This window comes from Arachis hypogaea, chromosome 4 (assembly GCF_003086295.3).
Source record: "Arachis hypogaea cultivar Tifrunner chromosome 4, arahy.Tifrunner.gnm2.J5K5, whole genome shotgun sequence".
Classification (NCBI taxonomy): domain Eukaryota; kingdom Viridiplantae; phylum Streptophyta; class Magnoliopsida; order Fabales; family Fabaceae; genus Arachis; species Arachis hypogaea.
In genome coordinates, this window is record NC_092039.1 from 2434010 (window position 1) to 2445842 (window position 11833).

An 11833-nucleotide genomic window follows, 5' to 3' on the forward strand; every position below is an offset into this window, starting at 1 on the left:
AAATTGTTGATGAAAATGCCTACGACGGGAATCTCCCGTGAAGTGGAATTCGCCATCAACTTAACCCAGGCGCTCACGAAATGGAGCAGATGCAAGTCAGGACCAAGTCAAAAACATCATAAGTGGGTGTGGGTACCCAACTCAGCTGCATCGCCTAGGAATTGGAGGAGTTGTAGGTTGAGGATCCATGCTGCTTCTGGCACATGCAAAATGGCCACATCAGCTATGTCACCCACGATATGGGCGCCTGGGCTGAGTTAATGGCGAATTTGACTTTGCGGGCGGCTCCCATAAATTGGCCGTGCGTATTTTCATCAACAGTTTTATCTATACGCATTTTGGAAATTAATAATTTTATATATTTATTTAAATAAAAAAATCTCTATATTGATGTGACAGAATTTTCTTTGAACATGCTTTGTTTTAGTAGTTGATTATTTATGTTCTGGCCATGCCTTGATCTGGATTTGGATAAGGAAATAGTCATATGTAGTTATGTTTGTTTGATTTGGAATTACTATATTATGAATTTGTATGGAGAAATTTGAAGAAAAGCGAAAAGAAGAAAGAGAGAATCAACAAGGGGTATTCAAGTAACTTTGTTTGTTTTAGTCTTTGTATTTTTTTTAAACCAAATAAAATACTGAGACAATTTAATTTTGTACACTTTACATTAAACATAATACTTAAATTTAATTTAGTCTCTACTTTTCAGTCTTTGTCTCATAATTTCTGTCTCTCAGTCTCAGCTTCTATTCCAAATGCAACCTTATTATTTTGGTTATATGGTGGTGTCCAAAAATTATACTTACCGAATTATATTATTTAACTTAAAAAAATACAATTCAGACTTTTTGATTAATGTTTTTGAAAATAAAAAAAAGTAACATTGAAATTGAACTCTCTCTAATACTGAGCAACTTACCCAAAAGTTAATTTACAAATGGAGCGAAAAAGTGTTATCCAACAATATTAGTGCATAGTGTGTTATTCACATGTGTGGATCTGGATATGCAGACTTGCGAAACGTAGGTCACGTTTTGCATGAAGAAAACAAAAAAAAACAGCTGCAAAACACAAGTTGCGTTTGGCATGCAGATAAGTCCGGTTATTTGACCACCTTGAAATTGTCGAAAACACAACCTGCATGTCTGACACGTGTTGTGGGAGATGGCCAAATAGAGCCTTTAAAAAGTAAAACGCATGTGAGGTTGTTTCAAAGGCGAGGGTTAGTGGTTTTTAGAAGGTTTCAGCATTTTTGGGGTGAGGGTTTCAACGTTTTGTGTTGTAAATGAGGGACGATTTGAGGCTTTTGGTTGCAAGGAAGGGAGGAAGAAGAATAGCAGGAAAAAGAGAGAGTAGTTTAAGCGAATGAGGAGTAAAATTAAGAGAAAAAAATGGTTCACGATTTTACATTACCTCAAAAATATATTATTAAGTATCTGGATTATTCTCAATGGATAAGTATTTTTTTATATTTTTATGATAAATAAATATATTTATTTGTATACTACTTATTTGTTATTATTATATTATTATTAGTGTTTTCGTTATATATGAGTAGTCAGGAACGGTTCCATGTATATTGGTGTAGGGGCAAGCGCCCCCACTATAATTTGAAATTTTTTTAGTAGTATATGATAATATATTTATTTGTCTCCATTAAATTATTAAATTTGACCCCACAATAATTTTTTTACTCAACTTTTGGTACTTAATCGTCAATTTAAAAAATTTATATTAGATATTCGTTAGAATGATCAATTCTCAAATTTAAACGAAATTAGTGTTCTTTTTTAAAAATCAACTCAAAAGAATATTATTTATCTTCTTTTCAAATTAGCTTTAATTTTTGTGTAGCAACTATATTAATTGAAAAAACTTTTTTAACTATGAATATCAATAAGAGTCAGCTTCTAATTGTGTTGGGAAGTGAATTTTTAAATAATTATTTAGTAATATATATGGAAAGAGAGAAAGTTTAATGGTAGTGTTAAGAGAAAAATTACTTAATTTTTTAAAAATATAAAACCTAAAAGAATAGAATTTTAAATTATATATTATTATTTAAATTACTATTTTAGTGTTTTAATTGTATATTAGATATTTTGAAGGCTAATCATATTTTATAATAATAAAATATAATCATAACAATAATCATGTTATATGTACATAAAAAATAATTATCTGTATAAAATATATATTAAAATATAAAATACATATTAAAAATAAGTTAAACAATACATATATTTATAAACAAATATATAATTGTTAATAGATAATTTAATATTTAATTTTTCATATACACATATTATTTTATTATAAAAATTATTATCATATTATATCAATTTTGTCCCCATTATTAAAATTGTCTGGATCCGTCACTAGGAGTAGTTGTTATTATCATTAGTATATTATTAATTTTTTGTAATACTGTTTATTATACGAATAATCATTTATTATTATTAATGTATTAATAAAAATATTTTAAATAGTATAAAAATATTTTTTATAAAACCATTTATAATAACAACAATAATTTATTATTATTAATTATTATCAGTAAAAAAATCTGGTATGGCTATTAATATTTTTGTTATGATCATGAATAGTCTTATGATTAAGAATAATAAAATTATTATTATTATTATTGTTTTCGTCGGGCTATGAGTAATTATTATTATGATTAGTATATTATTAATTTTTTATAATATTGTTTATGATAATAATAATAATTTATTATTATTATTAATATATTAATAAAAATATTTTAAGTATTATAAAAATATTTAATAAATATTATTATTATTGTTATTATTATTATTATTATTATTATTATTATTTGCGTTGTCATTAGTGTTTTCGTTATGATTGATTAATTATTATTATTATTATTATATTATTAATTTTGGATAATACTGTTTATTATGACAATAATAATTTATTATTATGAACATGTTAACAATAATATTTATTATTTGAAAGAGTTCTTTAATAATGATATATTATTATTATTATTATTTGAATATATTATTAACGGTTATTATTAATATATTATTATTATTGTGATAGTTATTGTTGTGGTTAATTATTAATATTTTATTAATGTTATTGTTAAGACTAATTATAGTTATCAAGTAATATTAATAATTTTTTTTTGTAGGCGATCAGGAATTTGTTGCCTAAAAAATTTAATCCGCCATAAACCTTCAACGATATAGCTGCAGCGGCACTAGCATTAACTGGGTTTCAGCACGTTTCGCGAGTAGGCGAAATAAAAGGTCATTTTGCACTCCTGAATGCCTTAGTGGAATGATGGAGATTGAAAACTCACACGTTTCACCTTCCAGTCGGCGAAGTGACTGTAATGCTAGAAGACGACAGGGAGCCTGTAATGGGAAGAATGGACAGTAGTCACCTTCCACTTCTTGCATGGGTTCAGCGGTACAGAGACACCAAATCGTGTGACACGTAGGAGTTCATTGAGCGGTACATCCGGGCACACATTTTCTGCGTGCTCGGAACGGTCGTATTTCTGGATAAGTCTACCAATTCTTTGAACTCGAAGTTTTTGCCTCTACTTCGAGATTTTCACCGGATTCCACTATACAGTTGGGGACAGTCAGTCTGGCACATCTGTATAGGTAATTGAGTCGTGCATCACGATACAATTGTAAAGAGCTAGATGGACCACTCATTCTACTTTTTGTTTGGGCGTGGGAGCGTATGCCGTTCCTGGCACTTATTTCTCGCAATGAGCTCGCCGATGTTGGTGTTCCACTTGTGCACCGGTATTGTTTATTATTATTGTTGTTGTTATTGTTCTGATTACAATCATTCTAATCTTGTTTAGGTGGAGTCATTGGCGCCGGCTAACAAGATATACGCGAAGGTTTACAGCGCACTTTAGGCGGCAACTCGATGACCTGGGAGTCAACAAGGTAGGTTTTAACAATTTATGTTAAGCTACTTAGTTAGATTAATAATTTTACTAATCGGCCTCGTGGTTACTGGTGTGCAGTTTATATGACGGCCGTATATGGCAGTCATGGTTCCTAACGACCTAACCGTAAATTTGTTTATGTGCTCTACAACGTTGCCGTTAGTGTCATTCAAGTGTATAAAGTGGCAATCAACAGACTGAGTTAGACGACAATTGGGGCTACAAGAGCTTCGACCAGACCCCGCATTCCAGATTGGTGATGCTCATTGCAGACAGTTGACTGGCCCACAGAATCATGACTGGAGCGACAAAAACAGTAATAGGTTAACATGTGAAATTCTGGCCGCTATAATATTCTACAGTTAGGGGACGAGATTGTCGACTTTCATCCTCTCCCGGTGTACTACGAGTGGTATAGACAGCAGTACTGGCATCACCTACGATTGTTAGATAGAGTTGCAAGTGAAGAGGCCAATGTGAATGAACCACAAGAACAACCACTATCACTAGCTAGACCTCAGCAATAAAATCCCCTCATGAGCAACAGTTTCAGGTGTTGGGGTATAAGCACTAGTATCAAGAACCGAGCTATGACCAAGGATTTCATGTATCATTAAGATTTATTATCATTATTGTTACCGTTATGAATTATTATTATTATTATTATTATTATTATTATTATTATTATTATTATTATTATTATTATTATTATTATTATTACTACTACTACTACTACTACTGTGCATGTAAGTTTAACGGTGCTAATATTATTTAGGTTCCGGCATATGAGCACTAGTTTTAGGTGCCGATATATGACCACCAGTTCCAGATGTCGGGATATGAGCACCAGTATCAGGTGTCGTCTTATGGCCAATAGCAACAGTTTCTAGTATATGAGCAACAACAGCAGTAGCCAGTTGATCAGCAACAACCGTACATACCAGAACTACAACCACAGCAGACAGCAGAACCTTACATACCACAGATGATAATTCCAGCCGACGGTCACTTTAGTCCGTTGGTTGGAATTGATGACATCAGCTTGTCTCAGGTCCTAAGAGACACAGATTATCTATTTGAGCTAGAGCATCAAGGGCCTGCTGCTTCTGAGTCGTTTGTTTGTCGTCGCACCACATAAGGTCATGCCAGTAACTTCTTGATGGATTGATCTCCTGGTCATGTAGATCCTCCTTGTCCTTCTGCACCACCTCGTACCGAGTTGTTAGATTTGAATGAATACCCGCAACAGGAAGCGGGATTTGGAGGAGATGACCTGTAGCACAAGTATGATTATGGTTGAGCGAGTGCTTTGGTCATAAGTGGTTCCAGTTTGTACGACACTGGCGATGCCAATATGCCCGATGTCGGTGCTTCTGACAGTTACGGTGGTCTGGATGCCGGTATGTCTCAAGGTCATCCATATAATTTATGGACACAGACTATGCCCCCGAATAAATACACCCCATCTCAGTATTCAAAGAAGGCATCGAAAAAGTAGCCTGTTGCAGTTTATCTTTGTCTGTTTGAGTTTAGCTTTGTATTCAGTGTTGTATCTCGTATTGTTAATTCTCATATTCAGTGTTGCAGGTTGAATAGGTCTCTATATGGTCTTAAACAAGCGCCAAGGGAGTAGTTTCTTAAGTTAAACAATACTGTGTCTTATTTTGGTTTCAAAAATGATCAATTTGATACACTTTTATTCATAAAACAATCTGCCACATATGTATCTACATTCTCTGTTATGTTGATGATATCATCATCACTGGAAATAATCCTTTTGCAACAATTGAACTCTATTTTTACCTTAAAAGATTTAGGAGAATTAAGTTATTTTTTAGGTATTGAGGTTAGGGAAACAAATTCTGGACGTTTACATCTCTGTCAAACTAAATATGTCATTGACTTTTTGTCTAAGGTTAACATGGGAGAAGCATCAGCAATGCCAACTCCTATGGTATCCTATTTACAATTGTTGTCCACAAGTTCTGAAGATTTTTAGGATCCCAAACTGTACAAATTCATAGTTAAGAGTCTACAATATTTATCTATTAAAAGACCATATATATCATTTTCTATTTGTAAGCTGAGCCAGTTTATGCATAAGCCTTTGCTTGCACATTGGAAATATGTTAAAAGAGTTCTAAGATACTTAAGTGGATCTAAAGAATATGGCCTGAGTTTTCATAGCAATTCAGATTTCAGAATCTATGGGTTTTCTGATTTTGATTGGGCATGTGATCTAGAGGATCGAAGGTCAATTTTAGCTTTTTGTTTGTTTTTTTGCTTTAATTTAGTGTCTTGGTCTTGTAGGAAACAACATACAGTTAGCAGATCATCAACTGAGGCAGCGTTTAGGAGTTTGGCCTCTTGTGAAGCTGAAATTGTATAAAATAAAAATCTGCTGATGGAGCTAGGAGTTCATCTTCAGACCTCACCTATGATATTTTTGTGACAATTTAAGTGATGTGATGCTAACTCAGAATCCAATCTTTCATGATAAGTCCAAACATTTTCAATTGGATATTCAGTTTGTTCGAGATAAAGTTCAGAAACAGCAGCTTCAGGTGGCGCACATACCTGGTATTGAACAAGTTGCAGACTTATTGACCAAACATTTGTTTGCAGTTGTTTTTGACAAATTCAGGAGCAAACTTAGGATTGCTTCAAGACCAATCATAAGTTTGAAGGGAGTTGTCAAGCATAGTATACTAATTAACAGAATTAATAGAATTGCCAGAAACAAATTGCTACTCATAGAGTTTGTTAGTTAGTTGGCTTTCTTAGTTTTCTTGGATTGTGAAGGTTGTGGTAGGCTTAGAGAAGGGGGGTTGAATCTATGCCTTCCTTTTAAGTTGCTGTTATGACCTTTTAAATCAAACTTTCAATTATGATTCTGTTTGTACTCAGCAGCAGAAATTTATGAGACAATTTATTTTTGTCTCATGAATATCAGAAAACAGAACACAGCAGAGAAGAGAAAAGTAATACCAGCATATATCCTGGTTCGGTTGCCTTGTGCTATGCAACCTACGTCGAGTCTCTTCCACAACAATGGAGGAATTTTCACTATAGTTAAAAGTATTACATACACCAATTTCGCACTCAAGTTCTAGCCTAACTTGACATTGGCTATGCTAACACCTAACTATTTACTCTTAGTGCTAACCCAACTAAGAAAGAAATACCTTACAGGTACAAGATACAAGACACTTAACCAATCTAAAGAAATCAGAAAAATAATTCTAGGCTTTTCTCTCAAGTGTATCACTCAGCCTTTTTCCACTCATGGCTTTTACTTGAGCTTTCTCACAATGCCTTTTCTCACAAGAAATTACAGAAAGATAAACATAGAATAGTACATCACAATCTATAAAAACATGAAGGAGATTGAATTCATCAGCAGCCTCTTTGCTATGTGCGAAACCAGATTTGCAAACCTCAGATACAGTTCTTCAGTATAGGCCGAATGCTTCTTTGAAAGAAAGCATTATCCTAGTAAAGGAAATTCTTTGCAGAACACAACTCACCAAACTCTGGTTTTCTCTCCTTGGTCCTGAATGAGCAGAAAGCTTCTTTTTATCTCCTTGCATGTTCCTTGGTTGCTCACCCTAGGTCAACTTCTTGAGCACTGAGCTTCACTAACCCAGCCGTTCACTTTTTTTCATTAAGCATCAGAGTGGAAACTTTGCTTCTGACTTCTTCATCTTGACCGAAAGCCATAAAGCAGTAACCACAAGAGTCTTCCAATGGTTAACATGATCTGAGCCTTTGAAAACCAACTTGGTCCCCAAGACATTTTTGAGACCGTGGATTTACAGCAGAGAAGAACAGAAATCCTCTTTTCCATATAGCTCAAAACAGATATACAGAGAATTGAAGATGAAGAGAAGAAAGTGTGTTGCATGTAAAAGGAAATGGGTTACCTTTAACCTAAACTTGATTTGGTTTGGATTTTCTGATTAGACTTCTGTGTATCAAGCTTGGACTTTCTCTTTCTTGCTTCTTTGATGATCACCTTGAGGGAGAAGCTTTCTCTTTCTCTTTCTCATTTTTCTGAGTTTGTGATTTGACTAAGACAGAGGAGAGAAGAACGTTGCTTTGGTAAATGCAAGTGAGAGGGAATGAAGACTTCAATCTTGTATGAGAAGCTTTGGTTGGATCAACTTGGATATATGGATATGGGCTTGGATCGGATTTGATTTGCTTGGCCCGTTGGTTCCTTTAGTTGTTTTCTTTTGGGCTTCGTTTGAGTTGTCAACCCATCAGCCTTGTTTCATTTTCCATTTCATTTGGGCTGCAGTATTGCAACAATAAATAATTAGCTTCATATAATTATAAACAATCAACATTTAATTATTTATTTTGCCCAATTAAATAATATTTATCATCACTAATTAATTTAGTTAATTTCTTAACTCAACAGATTGTGACTAGTGTAAATGTATGTTGCACTTCTTCTCTATAAAAGGCAATGTTATCTCTTGGTAGACACACCTCTAATTCAGTATTTTCTACACAATAACATTTTCATTTTCTTATTACATTTAGTTTTTGATTGGGTTAAGTACGATTTTGGTATCTAAGGTAGAGGCTGAAAATTTTTTTTCATCCCCAACATTTTTTTGGATACAAAATAGTCTTTTTTACTTAAATATTAAAATTTTTGGCCAAATTATCCATAACAAAAAAAATTATAAAATAAAAAAAATAAGGGAAAGTGAGTGTTTCTACTCCTATGAAGAGGAAGGGAAGAAGAAGAAGAAACTGCCCACGATCCACCTCTGCCTCTGCTTTCGCCGCCACCTTTGTACGATTTTGGTCCCTAAGGTAAGGATGATTTTAAAATTAATTAAACTTTAGGGACGATTTTGTATTCAAAAAAAGGTTGGGAACAAAAAATAATTTCGGTCTATACCTTAGGAACCAAAATCGTACTTAACACTTTCCGATTCTTTCTGCAATTCTTCAGTTCACAATTTCTTGTTGTGCAAAGGTTCAGTGAAACTCTATCAATGTCCATGTCTCATGCTATACACTAAGGCACCATTTGGTTATTGTCAATATCCAAAAGAGACATGGAAACGGTGGTACATGTTTATCGTTTGTTTGTCGAAACACAATTTTTTTAAGACACGGTTACACACGGTTACCCACAAAAGACGTGTATTTTGTGTCTTTCCAAAATATTGAGACACTGATATTTGGCTTGAGACACAGATTGAATTATAGTTTTGGACAATTCTATCCTTATAATTTTTTGAAAATTTTATAATTATCCTATACTATTAACACCCTTTCTCTTTTTTTCTGATCCCTTCTTTTCTTTTCCCTCTTTCTGTTCTTCCTTCATCTTCTTCTTCACACTCCAGATGGCAGATTTAATCGCCATTATCATATTTTTTCTTTTCTCTCTTCTGTTCTTCTTTCTTCTTCTACCCATCATCTTCTTTTTCATGCCCCAGAGGGCAGATCTGATCTTCGTGTTGATGCCTCCCTCGCTTCATCTCCAGATCTGTACGTGCTCTCATATCTGCCTCTTCCATGTGCTTCTGCCTTCGTGTTTTTTAGATCGTGCTGCCTCTAGATCTGCCTCTTTTCCAGCCGTGTTGACAATGAATTTGGATGATGGAAAAAAAGTCACACAAAATGAGAGTTTTGAACGATGATGGATGAAGCATTATTCGAATATTAGTTTATTAAATATTTTCTCTCAAAAATTTTAATTTTTTTATTTAAGAAAAAAACTCATGTTCAAAACAAAATCTTAGTTTATTTTTTGAAGGGAAGTATGACTTGAGTATTTGGGATGTGCCACCACTTTTTCTTAAAAATTTGTATTTCATAATAATGGTAATGGAACACAAGAAAGTCCAATTTGACATTAGAACTCTTCTCTTCCCTGCCTCCTTCTCATCTTCTTTTTATTTTTTATTTTTTGTCCAATTTTTTTTAAGTATTGAATTGATTATGAATTAGAGATGTTGATGATAGTAATTTGGATTGTAGAAAAATCAATGATGGTGGTGGAAAGCAATGATGACAGTAGTGGAAGTGATGTATCGATGGATACAATATAGGAACAAAAATGATATTTGATTTAGATAAATGTGTCTTGTACACTATGACCAAACATAATAAAAAAAATTTGTGTATTTTGTGTCTATGTATCTCTGTGTATTTGTGTCTCTGTCTTTATGTTTAAAAGACACTAACCAAACATTGCCTAAACAAACGAAACCTGAGGACACAAAGAAAGGGGTTTTTGTCATTACAAAAATTGGGGGGGGGGGTTTAAAGTGTTTGGGCCTTTGCTCTCCATTGTTAGCCGAGTTAATAGTCAAAATTGTCCCTAAAAGATACTCCGATCTTTATTTTCGTTCCCAAAAGATAAAATTAATCAAATTCGTCTCCTAAAGATAAAATTAATCAAATTTATCCCCGAAAGATAACCAAATGGGTCGCGTTAGTCCTTCCGTCATCTCCTGTGCTGAGGTGGCTAACGCTCGCTGACATGGCCTGTTAACTGCCAGCGTGGCACTCGCTTAATGTACCCTTTTGTTGCTAATAAGATAAGTTTATTAGATCAATTCAAATCAGTCCTTAAATCCATGAACCCTAATCCCAAATTCAATGATTGGCTGCCTTGGTACTGTCGTCCCTCTTCCTCTCTCTTCCGTAGTTCCATCTCCCCTCTTCCTCTCACTTCCATCGTTGCTCTTGGAGCAATTAATTCAAACTATAACTATATTAAATCCTCTTCTCATGCCACAGAGAGTTCATGTATGAAATCAGAACATTAAGATGGGTGCCAACAATGTCTTTTCCTGTTCTGTTTTGGCAACAAGGTTAATATATGATTATGATGATGATGGTCATGAGAATGATGAGTGATCAAGGCATGAAAAGCTTGTTCCCACACTTGCAAGGCCACGTTTCTGGGTAGTACTCAAGCCGTATGATCATACCCGTTTGGACCGGCACGTGAAGTGGCCTGCATGGGCTGCACCACCCGCACTTTGACTTGCACGATGGCGGCCACGACCCTGGACCCCTTGACCTCTTCTCATCCCCCTGCCGTTGCCCTTTTTCCTTCTCTTCCATGTGAGATTGCACGTGTCTTGCTACTACTCCAAAACCTGAACCCAGAAAGTGAAGTCAAACAGTTAGTCAGAGCTGAAAACAGAAATAGAGAGAGTATCACGTGATGTTGAAGTGTACTGTTATGAACTTACTTGGTGCTGATGATGCTCTGGTGGTTTTGCTGCTTCTACTGGTCATGGCTGAAACAGCAGAAGAGAACAAGAGAAGAGTGAAGGCCGTCAATGCTAATTTGGGATTAGGATTTATGGACTTAGAGACTGATTTGAATTGATCTAATGAACTTATCTTATCAGCAACAAGAGGATACACTAAACAAGTGTCACATTGGCAGTCAACAGGCTATGTTAGTGAGCGTTAGCCACTTCAGTGCAGGAGATAACAGAAGGACTAATGCGACCAGATTAGTTATCTTTCGAGGATGAATTTGATTAATTTTATTTTTTAGAACAAAAATAGAGATCAAAGTATCTTTTAGAGATGAATTTGACTATTAACTCAATTATTAGCCACATCAAACCTTTCTGACACCACTTGAGAATATGCTTAAGTATATTATGTTAAATCCAATATTTTTTGAATAATGGGACATAGTTACAAATTTATATATATTGTAGGCGTGTAGCGATTTCGTCATAAATTTTTACACTTAAAAAATTTAAAAATTATAAATTTAAAAAAATTATAAGAACTAATCCAGAATTTAACCTATTATTTAATAGTAAGTTTTCACTTTAATATTATTTAAATAATTAAATTGAATACATTTAGTATTAATTAATATCTTTTGAA